This window comes from Arachis ipaensis, chromosome B8 (assembly GCF_059453495.1).
Source record: "Arachis ipaensis isolate K30076 ecotype BB chromosome B8, ASM5945349v1, whole genome shotgun sequence".
Classification (NCBI taxonomy): domain Eukaryota; kingdom Viridiplantae; phylum Streptophyta; class Magnoliopsida; order Fabales; family Fabaceae; genus Arachis; species Arachis ipaensis.
Window position 1 is genome coordinate 137,157,316 of NC_142443.1, and position 9,487 is coordinate 137,166,802.

General features: G+C 28.5%; 1 pseudogene across 1 annotated transcript; it reads left to right on the forward strand.

The window, feature by feature from the left end:
* Nucleotides 1-2,182: 2,182 nt before the first annotated feature.
* LOC148549983 (protein BTR1-like) lies at nt 2,183-5,658 on the forward strand (annotated as a pseudogene). Its single transcript, XR_015895992.1, has 4 exons — nt 2,183-2,562; nt 4,366-4,600; nt 4,689-4,795; nt 5,080-5,658. The product of XR_015895992.1 is annotated as a protein BTR1-like (transcript).
* Nucleotides 5,659-9,487: the final 3,829 nt, after the last annotated feature.

The following is a 9,487-nucleotide window of genomic DNA, read 5'->3' on the forward strand; positions in this document are numbered from 1 at the left end:
CGCATTATTGATACTCAAATAATAGAAATAATATATTAATAAATAAAAAATATTATTAAAAATTAAATATACAGATAAAAAATTATAACTTGCAAAAATATTTTTAGAATTTATTACACAAATATTAAAAGTCATGTATTTATATAAATTAAATTATATTAAGTTATAAGATATTTAGATATTTAATTAAATTTAAAAATAAATAGTATGCCAATTCAAATAATTTAGATTGGAGATAAAAAAGATATATAATCAAATTATATCATATAACATAACATTTCTATAAGTTTCTTTTATAAGAGATTTAATACAAAAATATTTATCATCATCTGTTTAACGTAATAATTTAAATTTAGGTGAATTGTTCCAAAAAATACCTTTTTTGAATTATTTATTGTTAATATCTGGTCAATTTCATAACATTCAATAATGACATAAATGATTATATTTGAACTACAAAGTTAATCTAAAATAAAATATAGAAATTGATGAGAACAAAATATTAAGACAAAAAATGATTAGAAGCGTAAAAATAGAAAAAAAAAATATCAAATTTAAATAATGTAAAAAAGAATCTAATATATAAAGATGTGAATTGTAAAAATAGAGAAATACATATATAAAGAAGAATAGCATGCATGCATAGACGTTTTTTTGCTATATCATAATTTGCTCCGGCTGTACAATGAATTCACCGGTAGTCGGCAGCTCCATTGAGCAACGATAATGCTTAAATTGAGATATTTTCGAGTTATAAATAAACAATCAACGAAACATTATTCTTCCATACCTTTTCATTTATCCATAAAAGAAATTTTACATAAAGAAAAAAAAAAAGAAAAGAAGAGTTGAAATAGCAAGAGCGATAAAAATGATAAATCATTTTGTTTGGCCGTCTATATATAGAAGACAGAAAATTATGATTATCTAACAAAATTAATTTGTATTTATTGCATTTAATTTGAATAAGCAAGAAATGATCATATTTTAATTTAGTATTTAATTCACATGATTTGAATTTGACTCAATACATATAATTTAATTTGATTTAATTATTAGTTAAAAATATCTCAATTACTTATTTTATTTATAGATTTATTATTTTAATTATTAATAATTTAATCAAATCAATTAATTAATAGACATAATTTATACCTAATTTGATTTACTAAATTAAAAAATACTACCAGAATATTTAAAAAAATAAATTAGGAAATACTATTAAAATAAATTGATATAAATTATAATAATTATGTAATATTTAAATATCTAATCAAATCAATTAGTTGATATAATTAATCTCATAATAAATTATATTTAATGAGTTAAAAGAAATAAATCGGGAAACACTCTCATAAGCATGTCACGTCAGCTCTATCATTAAGTTGTAGAAATCCGATTTTTATATAATAGAATAGACGTTAATTCATATATAGTATATAAACAAATTTAATTAGAATAAATAACAATTTATTTATTTTATTTTAGACTTTATAAATGAAAAGACTAATTCACTAATATAACAAATTATAATTAATGTAGTATAATTAATTAAGTAATATAAATTATAATAAATTATATTAAGAAAAGAAATATTTAAATATCTAACCAAATCAATTAGTTGATATAATTAAGTTAGTGCAGTAAATTATATTGAATGAGTTAAAACAATTAAATTGGGAAACACTCTCTGAAGCATGCCACGTCAGCTTCATCATTAAGCACAGACATCCGATTTTTATATAATAGAATAGATAGATAATATATCACCACTTTTATTAAAATACCCTTTTAATTAAATAAAAAAATATTTATTTATTTAATTTTATAAAAAAACTTAAACATATTTCCTTTATTTGATTAGACAAAAATATCCTTTTAAATTAATCAAATTTTAAAATTCAATTAATTCTAATTCTATAATTTTAAATAATTAAAACAACAAAACAAAAACATATTAAAAAAACAAAAAATTAAAATTATTCTTCATCCTTGGGTTCAGAAACCTTTTGCTCCTCGATCTCTCTCATCTGTGTCACTGTGACGACGCCATCGTTTTGGTTCCCGCACGGATGACCTTTCCTTACCCTTACCTTCAGTCTTCATTCTAAACCCCTATCTTTAACAGCTTCTCCCCAAATCAAAAAAGGAAGTTGAAACAGGAAAGCTAGCTTCTCCACCACCGCCGCAAGAACTGCCGCCGTCCGTCGCTCTCAGGCACTACCATCGTCGTCTGGTCGTCCGTGCTTCTTCCTCCTTCAAGAATCGCAGCTTCTTCTTCCTCGAGCTCGGCGCGTCAGTTCCTGGTATATCATCTGCTCCATCGCGCTCCTGCCGCCGTCCGTCGGGCGCTCAGTCACCATCGTCTTCGTCTGGTCGTCGCAGATTCTTCCAACTCAAACCGTCTTCTGAGTTGTGTTCGTCGCCTGGCCTCTGTCTCCGTCACGATTCTGCCCCCTCTTCTCAGACTGCTCAGAAGAAAAACCCATCTCCATTCCAGTTTCCTTCCTTCGAGTTCAGAGAGCAGAAGCTCAACCAAGAAAAAAACCTTAGACTTCGACGGTCAGTTCACTGCTAACTTCTTCTGCATTTTTTATTTATGCCATGTTCAATGATTATTTGATTACTGAATATTTGAATGTTTTGTGTTTTCATTTTTTATTGAATGATTATTTGATTACTAATGAGCTCTAGTTCTGCTCTGTTGCTATTTTTGTGTGTTGTGATATTTTTTTGAATGAGCTTCTGCTGTGGTGCTGTTTTGTGTGTTGCTGTGTTGCTTTTTTATGTGTTCTTTATTTTTTATTGACATGCATCTGAATGATATCACCACTGTAACTTAACTACTAAGTATTGTAGTACTTGATTTTAGTTATGATTTTTAAATTTCTTGATTCTTGGTTGGCATATTTTCTGCAATTCTCTAGTATTCTCTTGGTTGCTATTCTTGATTCTTGATTTTTGTTATGATTTTTTAATGCTTCTATTTTTTCCTGTTCTATACTTGAGTTGATTCTGTTCTTTGATTTTTTATTCTTGATTTTTCACTGCATCTATTATGATTCACCATAGCACGCTATTTGATGTTATTTCATATACGAGTGTTTCATTTATATCATAATTAGTAATACAACTCTAAATATTTGAAGTTTGGCTAATTATAATTCATAGAGCATGTTACAAATCATTTTTATAAAACTCAGAAGAAAATTGAAAAGCTGCATGCCTATTGAAAGTTGAAACCAAATTAATAGTACTGTTTTAACTCTTTCCTAGTAGTCAATAGCAGAAATAGGCATTTGGTTTAAATATGCATGTAATGTTACAAAGAATTTGATCCTTGTTACTTATCTAGCTTAAATTTGTATTGTTTTTACCTTCTTGACTAAACAGATTTTTGTCTCTCTTAATGACTTTTAGTTTATCACTGTAAAATTGATGAGCAAACCAGAGAGTTTTAAGGAATTAAGACAGCGATGAAAGAAGGAAATACTTGCTATTTAATTCTTTGTTGATTATCATTATCAATCTTATATTTGGTTTAATATTTCTTCAATGTCATTATCACATGTTCTCTTAGTTTTTGAGTGGATGTGATTTTGGGTTTTACTTATTTGTTATCTCTCTGCTTTGGTCTTTAGATTTCAGTGGATATGCTTATATTCAGTTGCATAGAAAGATAATATGTTGTTGCTTACCAACTTTTATTGATGGCAGAAACTAGGAGAGCTTATTTATTTATTTGTTTATTCATTTATTTTTTGTTCCTTTGCTCATTTTGTTTTCATTCATTTAAGTTTAAATTTCGAGGGAGCTAATGAAGGTTTCCCAAATATACTCTATTTTGGTCAAATTTGGATCTCTTTTGGTTTGAATCTAGTTAGGTCACTTTCGGCATCTCATTACCGATTTAGCACACAACTGGAACTAACTTTTACTAGGCAGTATTGTATACCCTTAACATAAGTGTTCGAAAATTCTCTGGGTTTATTCATTTATTTTTAGCTCAACTTTTTCTTTAATAAACCGGATATTTTGGTCCTGGTTGTTATTATTTTGGCTAACGTTGATTGAAGATTTGGTTTCCTTTTATTATTCTCATTATGCAAGTGGGAAGTAGTTTTGAATTTTTTGCAATGATTTTGTACATAGTGGTAGTTGAAGGGAAGAATTGTTGTTTTTTTTCCCTCATAAGATGAGGCAAGTTGTTTCATATATAGAATCTGGTCAATTGAAGCTTAAAATTATGTTCAATAGTTATTCTGTCTTGTTGCATCCAAAAGTTATACTCTTATTTGTAAATATGTAAATGTCTTAATTGTTTATTTATTTTATATTATATGACATTATGTTGATCACTTGCAGATTCTGCAGAGAAGCCAACATATGTTAGGTTTCTTGTATCAAACTCTGCAGCTGGTTCTGTTATTGGAAAGGGTGGTTCAACCATCACTGATTTTCAGTCACAATCTGGGGCACGAATCCAGTTATCACACAACCATGAATTCTTTCCTGGGACTACTGATAGGATTATCATGGTATCTGGATAAATGAAATCCTAAGAGCTGTTGAACTTATTCTGTCTAAGTTGCTCAGTGAGGTAATTTATGATGTCAATTTGATTGGTAATGAAGAAAATAAAAACATGTATTACAATTTCCTGAAAGTTATTTACCTTGTGTCATTAGCTTCAAAGTGAGGATGAAAATGATCCTGAGCCAAAAACAAAAGTGAGACTCATTGTTCCAAATGGTTCTTGTGGTGGTATAATTGGCAAGGGAGGTGCTACCATAAGGTACTATTGCTTTTCCTCATTAAGTTATCTATTTACAATTTTTTGAAATATGTACAAATAAAAGTAGTTGTTGATACTATCATACTACTATGTCTTAATTTATGATTCTGGGTGTATTGTGATTTCATGTGGTTCTTTGGTGTTCCAACTTTTATTTCCCCTTGCTCCCCCTAAATTATGTCAGAAAAGAGAGAGTTCTTAATTGTAGGACCCTTTCTCTTTGTTTTTAAATTACACATGATTGGTGATGAAAGCTTAGAGCATAAATTCTTGCCTTTGGTAAGGTCATTCATTGAAGAATCTCAGGCTGGAATTAAGATATCTCCTCAGGATAATAATTATTATGGACTGAATGATAGGCTAGTGACACTGACAGGAACTCTTGATGATAACAAATGCTTCAATACGTGATGTACAGTTAGATTCTGCTCATGTTCAGTTTTCTAATTCTAGTGATGCTCAGACTTTACTTGAAAAGGAAGAAGAAAATACTAATTCTAATATCCTTCCTACAAGTGTTGATAGAACTGAAATATCGCCATCACAAGGTGAGTATGAAGATCTTGAAAGGGTGCTATCTCGAGATCTTTCAGGCCTAGATTTGTCTGACCAAAACAATGAAGTTACTGATGAAAATAGTTTTACTTTTAACCCAAGCCAATTGACTGGGAAAATCTATGCCCCTTGCTCAGACTTATGTTCATGGTTTTTTATTGTATTGGCTGATATTGATCTATACAAAGTTATTCTTTTTCTTTCTTTTTGTAACTTCTTGTAATTGAAATTGCACTTTTTTCTGATCTTTATATTAGGGAAGTATTGGTATTCTGATTCAATGCATTAATAGAAGTCAAATTATCATATGCCAGAGATTTTGGATGGTGAATTTTCTGAACAAAAATCCTATATTAGATGGTACAGTGGCCTCAGAATCAGAATGTTACAAAGTATCAGTAGCAAGTCCAAATCAATTCATTCCTTTCTTTTGCATCAGAAGATGCACAATCAAGCTTTGAAATGACCTCATCTTACTGCCTCATCTTAGAACTAATTAAAATTCTCTACTAGTAAAATAATATTAACCAGTACAAGTAGCTAACACAAGTTCATATATACTTGTAATTGTTTCATATAACGATACCATATAGGCATTTACGAAAATGATCTCATTTCATGTCCTTTATATACTTTTCAACAATCATCACTGTACTTTAGAACGACCTAGAACTAACTCAGCTCATGCCTCCTATGAAGTATTTAAGTAATAGTGACTGAATTTTCCTTTTTGAACATTCTCTGAAAATTAATCTTTACTGTCAGTATTTATTTTGGTCGCTACATACCTATTTCAAGTGACAACCAGGATTATGAAACCACTGTATATTGTTTGATCATAACTTTAGTTATTTATAACTAATCTATAACAAATTAAAGAAGCAATATCACAAGTGAATTGATGTTGATTATCCTTAGTCTCCCTTCTTACAAATAAAGAGAAACAAAATGTTCATCTAATAAATTCAGAATAACCTATAATTAAAAGCATCTTCACATAGTTCTTAATTAAAATTACCGCCTACCAAGTTATCATAATATATAGAAAAGGAAACTATCAGATCAAATGCAATAAAACAAAAACATAAAACTACACAAAGATTATTTTCGTACTTATTTTTTGGAGATTTGGTTGCTCTAAAATTATATTGTTATTTAAAAAAAAATTACACCATTAATTATCTTTGAATTAAGATATTAAAACTCACAAATAATAAATGTTATAAATTTAAAAGTAATTAAAACATCACTTTATTATTTTACTAGTATTGTTATTTTAGAGGATATTTTTTATTTTTTTTGTTATTTATTAAAAAATAATCTAATTTTCTATATATCTATTTATCATGGTTATAAAAATCAGTTTAAATCAATCTATTGAGCCAAAAATCGATAAACAAGACTGTTCGAACCACAAGGATATATAATTGCCATTTTTAAAACCAGTATTGAATAAAAAAATAACCAAAAAATAATTAGTCGAACTCAGCCAAAATCCAACTAGTTTTGTGTTAAAGCTTAAAATAAAAATAATATCTTAAATTAGTCCTTAAAAAATTTAGTTAAATATTTTAGTTTTTAATAAATTTCAATCGTCAAATAAGTTATCAAACTTTTATACTGTTAAGTAAATCAATTCGTACATTGGATAGTTCTTCTCAATTTTACGATGGGATGGATATATAGATTTTAAAAATTTTTAGGGTTGATATATTTTTATTAAATAACGACAACACTATTGATTTGTCTAATTTTTTGAATTATTTTTCACATCCAAATAAATTTTAGCATATAACGCGCTTCTTCTTCTTTCCCGCGCTTGTTTCAAATTCAGGCATACGTATTTCTTCTTCTTCTTCTTTCCTCGCACTCAAATTCACACATGCATTCTTCTTTTCTTATTCTTCATCTCTGATGCTACATCTTCTTTTTCTTCTCCTCCTTTTTTATTATTTTTCACTTTCGTTATAGTTATCACCACCACCACCACCACCTCTTCCTCCTCCTCCTCCTCCTCTTCTTTCTTTTCTTTTCTCATTTTTTGTTCATGATTCAATTTTTGTTTGTACGCTTGTTTTCGAATTGAGTTTGTGTGTCGCAATTAGTAAATAATTTTGTTTTGTCCTGTATTTAAATAAAGGGGCACTTAGTCTGTACTTGTTTTGAAAAGAGTTTACATTTTGAATTTAATTTTCAGTTTATTCTGAATATAATTTCGATTTATTTATGAATATAATTCGGTTCATTTTTGAGTCAATTATTTTGTTCTGTGCTTGTTTTGAAATGAGTTTACATTCTAAATTTAATTTTCGGTTCATCCTAAATATAATTTCAGTTCATTTATGCACAATTTAAAACTCTTCTTTCCTACTTTCTACTGCTTTTTCACTAGGGAGAGAAAAAGAAAAATACAGCAGTAACAACAACAAAAGAATGACGATAGGGAGAAAATACTCGAAGAAGAAGGAAGCGAAAAAGAAAGAGGAGGAGAAACGCGAAGAAGAAAGCAAAGACGCTCCGTGTGTAAACGAGTGTGAAAAGAAGAAAGCGAAGAAGAAGACGCTCATGAAAAGAAAAAAGAAAAAGCTGCACGTGTAATCATACTCTTTTAATGAGAATAGTTTTTGTTGGTATTGAACCTACTTAGATAAACTTTAATAAAAAAAAAAAACTTGGATGAGTAATTTTTTTTACTAAAGTTTAACGTGTAAATTTATGTATCTAAAAAAATTTACATAAATTTATGTATCTAACAAAATAAATGATTAAAAACTGATTTAATAATTAAAATTTATTAAAAATTAAATTGTTCAATTAAAATTTTTTTAGGAATTGATTTTGTATATTACAAAAAAATATTTATACACTAAAATTAACAATAAAAATCAAACACTAATATTTTTATTATAAATATATGTTATTAAATTTATTTTTAATATATATTTATATAAACAATTAAACCGTATATTTTAGTTAAGTTAAACCCTAAAATGGTCTATAAAATTCAAGGTTGCGAGAACCGGACCGGTCAATGAACCGGTGAGACAATTGGTTCACTGGTTCAGTGGTTCGACCGGGGTTCAACCGGGGTTCAACCGGTTTAATTAAATATAAATAAAATTATTAAAAATAATATATAATTTTCAATATTTAAATTTAATAATTTCTAAATCTAAAAATTTTAATATGGAAATAATTTTGAAGTTATACCTCAACATGAGACTAAAAGTGTTATACCTCAAAATTAGATATTAACAGGTTTCTTAAAAATACCAACCCTGACTACATTAAGATGCTCAGTAAAAACACTAATAGAGATAATACATTCATAATAATTAAGACAGGATCTCCATTATTTTCCATTATTTAGAAACAAATGGTACCAATAAAAATAAAAAACCTTCTAAACTATATTCTCAACAATTACCTAATTCTAGAAATTTCTACCATACCAAGAATGATTTTATGTAGCCAAGGAGAACACAACATATAAAGAGATTAACAAAAAAAATACTTCAATGCATACCAAGAACACATAGCAACAATATATTAAACAAAATTAAGAAGCAATATATTAGAGATGGAAGAACTAGGAATCCCAAATGGGACCAAAGGCTGCAATTCCATTAGCTTTGCATGCATTGACAACATCTCTGCTTCCTTGAGGATTGCTTGTGACAATGACGACTTGAGCACCAAAGTTGTTGGCAGCATTGACACTCATCTCAGACACGTTTGGCCTGCCAAGCACAGCAGTGTCATGAACTATAACCTTCTCTTTCGAGTGCCCACTCATCATTTCCTTAATCTCCTTTCCAAAGTTCTGTTCAACACCCTTTGTGACCCAGAGCACGCACACCTCTGCCTTACATAGATTAACAAAAAAATACTTCAATGCAGGAACATGTCCGTGAATGCCATGATTGATTGAATTGGGCGAGGGATTTGTGAATGACATGATTGATTGAATTGGGCGAGGAATTTGTCATGACTTCAGAAGCGAATCCAAATCCAAAATCTAGAAATCCAAATTACAAATTACATCCAACAATTATAGCAAAATTCAAAATGATAACAATTCAGAACCCAGAAGATTATATCAATTCATACAGCATTCAAAATAAAAAATTATATTCA